Genomic DNA, 8,008 nt, shown 5'->3' with positions numbered 1-8,008 from the left:
ATGCTGTTTCAAAGGGTGGCCGAGAGGGAGAAATTTCCACAAGAGCAGTGGGCAGAGGCACTGTCGCCATACTTGACTTGGAGAGCCCCAGAAGTACGCCTAGTAGGCGTACTATGATTTAGCTTTGCAGGATGCCAAAGAGTATGGCAAGCTAAAAAGTGAGATTCTCGCACGCTTGAGGTTGACAATGACTATCAGGGCACAGCGGGTTTGTATCACCAGAACAAACCACCTCCGTCCCAAATGTTTGACCTGCTGCACCTGGTCCAGAAGTGGCTGCAGCCAGAGTCCTCAATGCCTGCGCAGATGGTAGAGTGGGTGGTGATGGACCGGTTTGTGCACTCCCTGCCGAGGCCCATACAGCCTTGGGTTGCCCAGGGTGATCCCAGGTATGCTGATGAACTGGTTGGACTGATCGAGAGATACCAGGGGGTTGAAGGTTCCTTGGGAAGGCAGCCCACTACATGTTTGAGTTCCCAACAGGGGGTGGAGGCCCAAAAGGTGGTAGGACTTCCAAGGTCCAAATGGACGAGGGAGGTGGTGCCCAAGGTTCATACAGGTGATGTTGTTTGCTGGAGGTGCCATGGCCCAGGCCATATAGCCGCCCGTTGTCCCCTGACCCTTGAGTCGATGGACTGCAGCATAGGACAACATTGTTCATATTATGCTTATCCGGCCTGCAGTGTGAACTGTCCACCCAGAGAGGGGCCACAAGCATGTCACGTGAAGGTGAATAGATGGGAAGTACCGGCACTGCTAGACTTCGGGAGCCTGGTGACCCTTATGAGGGCCACCCTTCCTCTCCAAATTATCCCGGGGAAAAAAGTCGGCATTCAGTGCATTCATGGCGATGCTAAAGACTACACTATGGGCCAGAGTGGACATTGAAATCGCCCACGGTACAGAGTCCCACGAGGTCGGCATCGTTCAGGACTTGTTGCACCCTATTATTATAGGCTGGGACTTTTGCTTGTTTTGGGATCTATGGGGGAAGGGTTCTGGGTTCGCTGGTTCAGATAAGAAAAAAATTAACCCTAATGAGGTATCACCACACCCAGAGTCAGACAGGTTTCCTTTTTGTGTCCTTGTGGGGGATGAGGAGGTAGTGCCCCCTGAGTCTGCCATTCCAGAGTTAGGGGTGACCAGCGAGAATTTTGGGTCTGCCCAACATAGGGACCTAACTCTGAAGGAAGCCTTTAATAATGTCACTATTATAAATGGGGTTGCACAGAAGTCGGGGGCTCACACAAGGTTTCCCCATTTTATGATGAGTAAGGAGTTGTTGTATCGGGTCAAGAATGTGAGGGAGGAGAGTGTGGAGCAGTTAATAGTGCCGGGCCCCTTAAGACGGAAGGTGTTGGACATGGCCCATTCACATGTCTTGGGGGGACATCTGGGAGTGGAAAAAACGCAGGAACGGATCGTGCAAAGGTTCTATTGGTGAACATTGGACATAATTTCAAAAAACATCACAATAAAAGACAATGCCTTACCAACACCAGGTCAGATTGCCAATGCACTGCAGGATGCAGCAAGCCTCCATGATAAAGGCGGTGCCAGCACATGTGCAAAATACTGAAGCAGACAGCCACTCACTAACCTACCAAATTCATGGAGGGGGTGGCTGTGTAGTATTATACATGCACACCGATGGAGTCTGCATAGGGCGGGCGCCAGTCACACAGATATGTGTGATGCACAGTGCAAAAAAATGTGCAAAAAATATGAAAAATAGTGTACAAGATAAATACCCCACCAGGCCTCTTTAGTGTTGGCTGGGTGAATTGGGCATATGTCTTGTGGTCTTGCATGTATATAGTGCTTGGCAGCCCGTCTGATCTAATAGTATGGGTGTCATCAATAGGCTGCAAGCCAGACAATGTGCATTACACATATCTGTATGACTGGCGCCCTATGCAGACTCCATCGGTGTGTATGTATAAAACTACACAGCCACTCACTCCATGAAATGGTAGTTTAGTGAGTGGCTGTCTGCATCAGTATTTCGCACATGTGCAGGCCCCGCCTTTATCATTGAGGCTTGCTGCATCCTGCAGTGCATTGGTAATCTGACCTGGTGTTGGTAAGGCATTATCTTTTAGGCTATGTGCCCACGATGCAGAAATGCTCTGGATTTTTTCCTGAGCATTTCTGCATCTCCCTGGCACAAAAAACGCATGCGGATTGTACGGAAGTGAAGCGTTCTTCACATGCATTTCCGCATGCGGGTTGTCAAGCGTTTCCAAGCGATTTTAGCATCACTTGGAAAGTGCTTGACAACTTGGTCACACTATATAAATCCATGCAACCGGCATGGATTTATATACTGTGACCGAAAGTATGGTAAAAAATAAATATATACTTACCTTCTGATGGCCCCCGGTGTCTTTATCCGATGCGTCCTGGCTTGCTGGCAGCTTGCGGTAGACTAAAGGACTTGCCAACGTCAGCGGTCTCGTGACCTGTCACATGACTAATTGACGTCATGGCAGGTCCTTTTCAGACCATCGCGAGCTGCCAGCAAGCCGAGACGCATCGCTAAGGACACCGGGGGCCATCAGAAGGTAAGTATAATGTATATTTTTTATTTTATTCTTTTTTTACAGGTTCTATGGTACCCGGGTCCGGAGACGAGTCTCCTCTTCTCCAAACCCGGGTACCATCCGCACACTGAAACGCATGGATTCCGCATCTACAGATGCAATGATGCGGATTACATGCATTCCAATGCAAGTCAATGGCGGTGAAAACGCCGCGCTAACGCAAAATAATTGGTAGTGATGCGGATTTTTCCGCAATGATAATCCGCAGCGGAAATTTCCACAGCATATGCACAGCACATGGGATTATTATTGGGGAACATGGCAGACCTTCTACCAAGCGTTTTTTAAGCGTTTCTGCAGCGGAATTGCTTAAAAAATGGATAGTGGGCATACAGCCTTACTGTGATGTTTTTTGAAATTATGTCCAATGTTCACCATTTTTAATGTTTAGTGTTAGGACTCGCAAGTATGAGGACCCTTGACGTTTGGGTTGCGAGCTTGTGTATTTTGGCCAAAATATCGACCAATACCTCATGTGGTGTATTTATCTTCTACACTATTTTTCATCTTTTTTGCACATTTTTTTTGCAGGATGCGGCCAGGTCTCTTTAGTGTTGGCTGGGTGAATTGGGGCATCTGTCTTGTGGGGGTACACGTATATAGTGCTGGCCAGCCCGCCTGATCTAATAGTATGGGTGTCATCAACAAGCTACAAGCCAGAAACTGTGCACCGCACATATCTGTGTGACTGGCGCCCTATGCACACTCCATCGGTGGGCATGTATAATACTAGACAGCCACCTCCCTCCATGAATTGGTAGGTTAGTGAGTGGCTGTCTGCATCAGTATTTTGCACATGTGCTGGCCCCGCCTTTATCATGGAGGCTTGCTGCATCTGGTGTTGGTAAGGCATTATCTTTTACAAAGGTTCTATTGGCCCAGATGTCACCGGGAAATATTTAAGTATTGCAGGTCTTGCACTACGTGCCAGTTAACCGACCCCACCTCTCACTTTTGAAGTCCCCTCGTGCCATTGCCCATTATTGAAGTGCCGTTCGAGAGAATTGCTATGGACTTGGTCAGTCCCCTGGTTGAATCTGCTCGTGGGCATCAATTTATATTGGTTATCCTGGACTACGCCAAACACTATCCTGAAGTGATTCCACTGAGAAACTCCTCCACAAAGAATATATCCCGTGAGTTGGTCCACGTTTTTCCCCAACAGGCTTACCAAAGGGAGATACTCGCCGACCAGGGAACTCCCTATATGAGTAAGGTGATGAGGGAGTTATGCAAAACCCTCCAAATCTCCCAACTGAGGACTTCAGTATACCATCCTCAGACAGCCTAGTCGAAAGGTTTAACAAGACTCTGAAGAGTATACTGAGGAAGGACATAGAAAGGGACAGTAGAGACAGGGACTGTCTCCTACCGTATCTGTTGTTCTCCAACCGAAAGGTTTCACAGGCCTCTACAGGATTCTCGCCATTTGAACTTCTGTATGGCTGACATTCGCAGGGTCTTCTGGATGTCACAAAGGAAATCTGGGAAGCCGAATTCACGCCCCACAGGAGCATCATCGAGCACGTTGCTCTGATGCAGGAGAGGATTGTGAAGGTGATGCCCATCGTAAAAGAACATCTCCTCCAGGCACAAGAAGCTCATGCCAGAGTCTACAACCGGTCAGCCAGAGTGAGGCAATTCAATCCGGGAGACTGGAGTCCTCATGCTAATTCCTGCGGTGGAAAGTAAGTTCTTGGCCAAGTGGCAAGGGCCGTATAAGATGGTGGAAAAAGTGGGTGAAGTGAACTACAAGGTTCATCAACCGGGACGACGTATGCCGTACCAGATATACCACATCAACCTTATCAAGCCGTGGCAAGACAGAGAGGCTGTGGAAGCTCCATGCTTGCTGGGCAAGCTAGAAGGTGACGTTGGAGGAGTCGCAATAGCGGAAATGCTAACGAAGGCCAAGAAACAGCAGTGTCGGGAGTTGATGCAGAAGAACAGGGATCTGTTCTTGGAATTGTCGGGCTGCACAAGGGTCATAGAACACAAGGTTCTGACGGAGCTACATGTGCGGGTGAACTTGAAGCCCTATCTGATACCTGAGGCAAGACAAGAGTTGATATCCAAAGAGGTAGCTTGTATGCTGAAGCTCAGTGTCATTGAAGAATCCAAGAGCAGTTGGTCGAGCCTGATCGTCTTGGTCCCAAATCCCAATGGTGATTGGAGATTCTACTATTGGAAGTTGAATGAGGTCTCCAAATTTGATGCATATCCCATGCCACACGTTGTCGAGCTGATCAAGAGGCTTGGGGAAGCAGGGCACATAACCACCTTGGATCTGACGAAGGGATATTGCCAGATCCCCATGGCACAGGTAGCCAAAGAGAAGACTGCGTTTTCTACGCTAGACGGATGCTTCCAGTATGCCCGGATGCCGTTTGGACTGCAGGAGGCCCCTGAAAAATTCCAGACAGCTATGGATTGCATCCTTGCATCCCATAAGAAATATGTCGTAACATACCTGGACAATATTATTATCTTCAGTCCAGACTGGGAGAGTCATCTGGAAAAGATTCAGGCTGTGTTTGATGCTCTGAGGAAGGTGAGGTTTTCAATAAACTTGAAGAAATGTGGCATGGGGAAATAAGAAGCCAAGTACTTTGGATATGTAGTGGGTAGAGTCGAGATAAAACCCCAAAATACTAAAGTAGAAGCAATCCAAAATTGGCTGAGATCGGTGTCGAAAAAGTAAGTCAGAGCCTTCCTGGGAATCGTGGGATACTACAGGAAATTCATCCCAAACTTCGCCATGATGGCCGCACCCCTGACTGACCTCCTTAAAGGGACAAAATCAGCCAAGGCCAAGTGGACTGCAGAGGCGGAGACGTCCTTTCAAAAACTGTGTAGGCAACCGGTCCTGGTTGCCCCGGACTTCAAGAAAGAGTTTATACTCCAGACAGATGCCTCAGATGTCGGGTTAGCAGCAGTCCTTTCCCAGGAGATACACGGGGAAGAGCACTCAGTCCTCTACCTGAGTAGAAAGCTGTCCTCCTGCGAGAAAAATTATTCGGTCATAGAGAAGGAACGCTCGGCTATAAAGTGTGCAGTGGACACCTTACCGTACTGTTAGGTCGAAAATTTAGATTATTATCCGACTATGCTCCACTCAGATGGATGAGGGAAAAAAGTGAAAAAATGACAGAGTTACCCTCGGGTTTTTAGCCCTACAGGACTCCTACTTCCCTGTAGACCATAGAGCAGAGAAGCTACATGATAATGCCCATGCTCTCTCGAGAATCCCCTGTCTGGTAGTAAAAGGTGTCAAGCCCACGGCTTTAGGCAGAGGGGGGAGAGGTATGTAAAGTGGCTAATGGTCGCGTAGTCGATGGGAGGTATGTGTCACAGAGATGGCTGGTCTCTGTGAAGTAACCCGGAGTGTTTCTCTAGGGCACATAAGCACTAAGAGGATCGTTTGGTGCACCTGGGAGCCGGGTTACGGGTAGCTAGGAGAGAATGGGCGGGTCCAGCTACCCACATACCTCACCTCTGGGTGTGGTTAACAGCCTATAAAATGAAGGCTGTTGTTTGGCACATGGTCTGTGTGTTTGGAGGTAGAAGGCCTCCTGTGTATGTTTGTCTTCAGACCAAGCCAGGACACTGGACTCTACCCCAGCTTGTGTGCCACACAGGCCTGGCTGAGCAGAGACCCGCTAAGGACATTTACTTTGTTTGCCTGATCTAAAGGCTATTTGCTTTTCTGTTTGGCTTCTGGGTTTATGAAGTAATAAACCCACATGAAATTTTAAAGGAACATGCTTCCTGTTCTCCTCCCTTTGTGCCCCAGTGAGTAAAACCCCTACAATATGTACAAAGGAAAGGGTATGGTACTCAGAGAATGTTTCAATAATCCGCCTCAACGTATTTTCCCAACAGGTTCATTAGGAGGCTTGATAGAGGGATGATAATTCATGATGTTCAGCATAGTGTGCCTAATAGCCAGGTGTCCATGTTTAAATATCCCACTTCATCCAAAACCCCTCCAAGGCTCATTCCCATTCCTAGAGGTGAATTGTCACAGGATATACAGAATAGAGTCTGTCTACAATAATATACTGCGCCTATGCTACTTCTCATGAGCTATAGGTTCGATAATGTCCATCCCCTAGTGTGCATGTCCGGAAGTGACGTGCTTTATGCTGAAACACCAGAAAAACTGATTGCCGCCGTGAAACTCGTACCTGTGACTGCTCATGCCCGCAGTTATCATTCCATCTAGGATCATTGTCCACAAATGTGCATGCCCAGATGTCTGCGTTCCACACCGAGTGCATATGGTATTGGATTGCATTCCAAGAACAGAAAAATCCTCTCTCTGAGATCAGCATCATGGGAGACTAAAAACAAGTATTGCACATCCTCCCATCATGCAATCGGCATGTGGATCTACTTTATCACAAAATATATGGGATGGTGGCCCACAGTATACTCCTAAATTGTCATATTTGACCCCTATTGCATAATTAGAGATACACAAGGAACACCACACTCGTTAGTTACTAAATAGTATAATTGGGATATAAGAAATAATTCTGATATAGAAGCTCAGATATCTTGATGAAGTAAAACAATATGTGAACCTCGTTCACAGGGAACTGAGTAGCAATGGGTAGAGTATAAAATCCTAAAATGTAATCTGGAATGGGTCTGTATTCATACAAAACAGGCATAGGAAATTTGCTCATTCAGTCCCTTAGGGCCTAGTGAATCCAGTCTGGAAATCCACTCACTTTCCTTTTCATAGAATCATAGAATCATAGAATGGTAGAGTTGGAAGGGACCTCCTGGGTCATCTGGTCCAACCCCCTGCTCAAAGCAGGATTCACTAGATCATCTCAGACAGATGTCTGTCCAGCCTCTGTTTGAAGACGTCCATTGAAGGGGAACTCACCACCTCTCGTGGCAGCCTGTTCCACTCATTGATCACCCTAACTGTCAAAAAGTTTTTTCTAATATCTAATCTGTGTCTCCTCCCATTTAGTTTCATCCCATTGCTTCTAGTCTTTCCTTGTGCAAATGAGAATAAAGATGATCCTTCTACAATGTGACAGCCCTTGACATATTTGTAGACAGCTATTAAGTCTCCTCTCAGTCTTTTTTGCAAGCTAAACATTCCCAAATCCTGCAACCGTTCCTCATAGGACATGGTTTGCAGACCAGTCACCATTCTGGTCGCTCTTCTCTGAACTTGCTCCAGTTTGTCTATGTCTTTTTTAAAATGTGGTGCCCAAAACTGTACACAGTATTCCAGATGAGGTCTGACCAAAGAGGAGTAAAGACCGATAATGACTTCACGTGATCTAGACTGTATGCTTCTGTTAATACATCCCAGAATTGTATTTGCCTTTTTTGCTGCTGCATCACACTGTTGACTCATGTTCAGTCTATGATCTATTAGT

This window comes from Phyllobates terribilis, unplaced genomic scaffold (assembly GCF_046119375.1).
Source record: "Phyllobates terribilis strain yellow unplaced genomic scaffold, ASM4611937v1 Scaffold_69__1_contigs__length_7402412, whole genome shotgun sequence".
Taxonomy (NCBI): domain Eukaryota; kingdom Metazoa; phylum Chordata; class Amphibia; order Anura; family Dendrobatidae; genus Phyllobates; species Phyllobates terribilis.
This window is presented reverse-complemented; position numbering follows the sequence as displayed.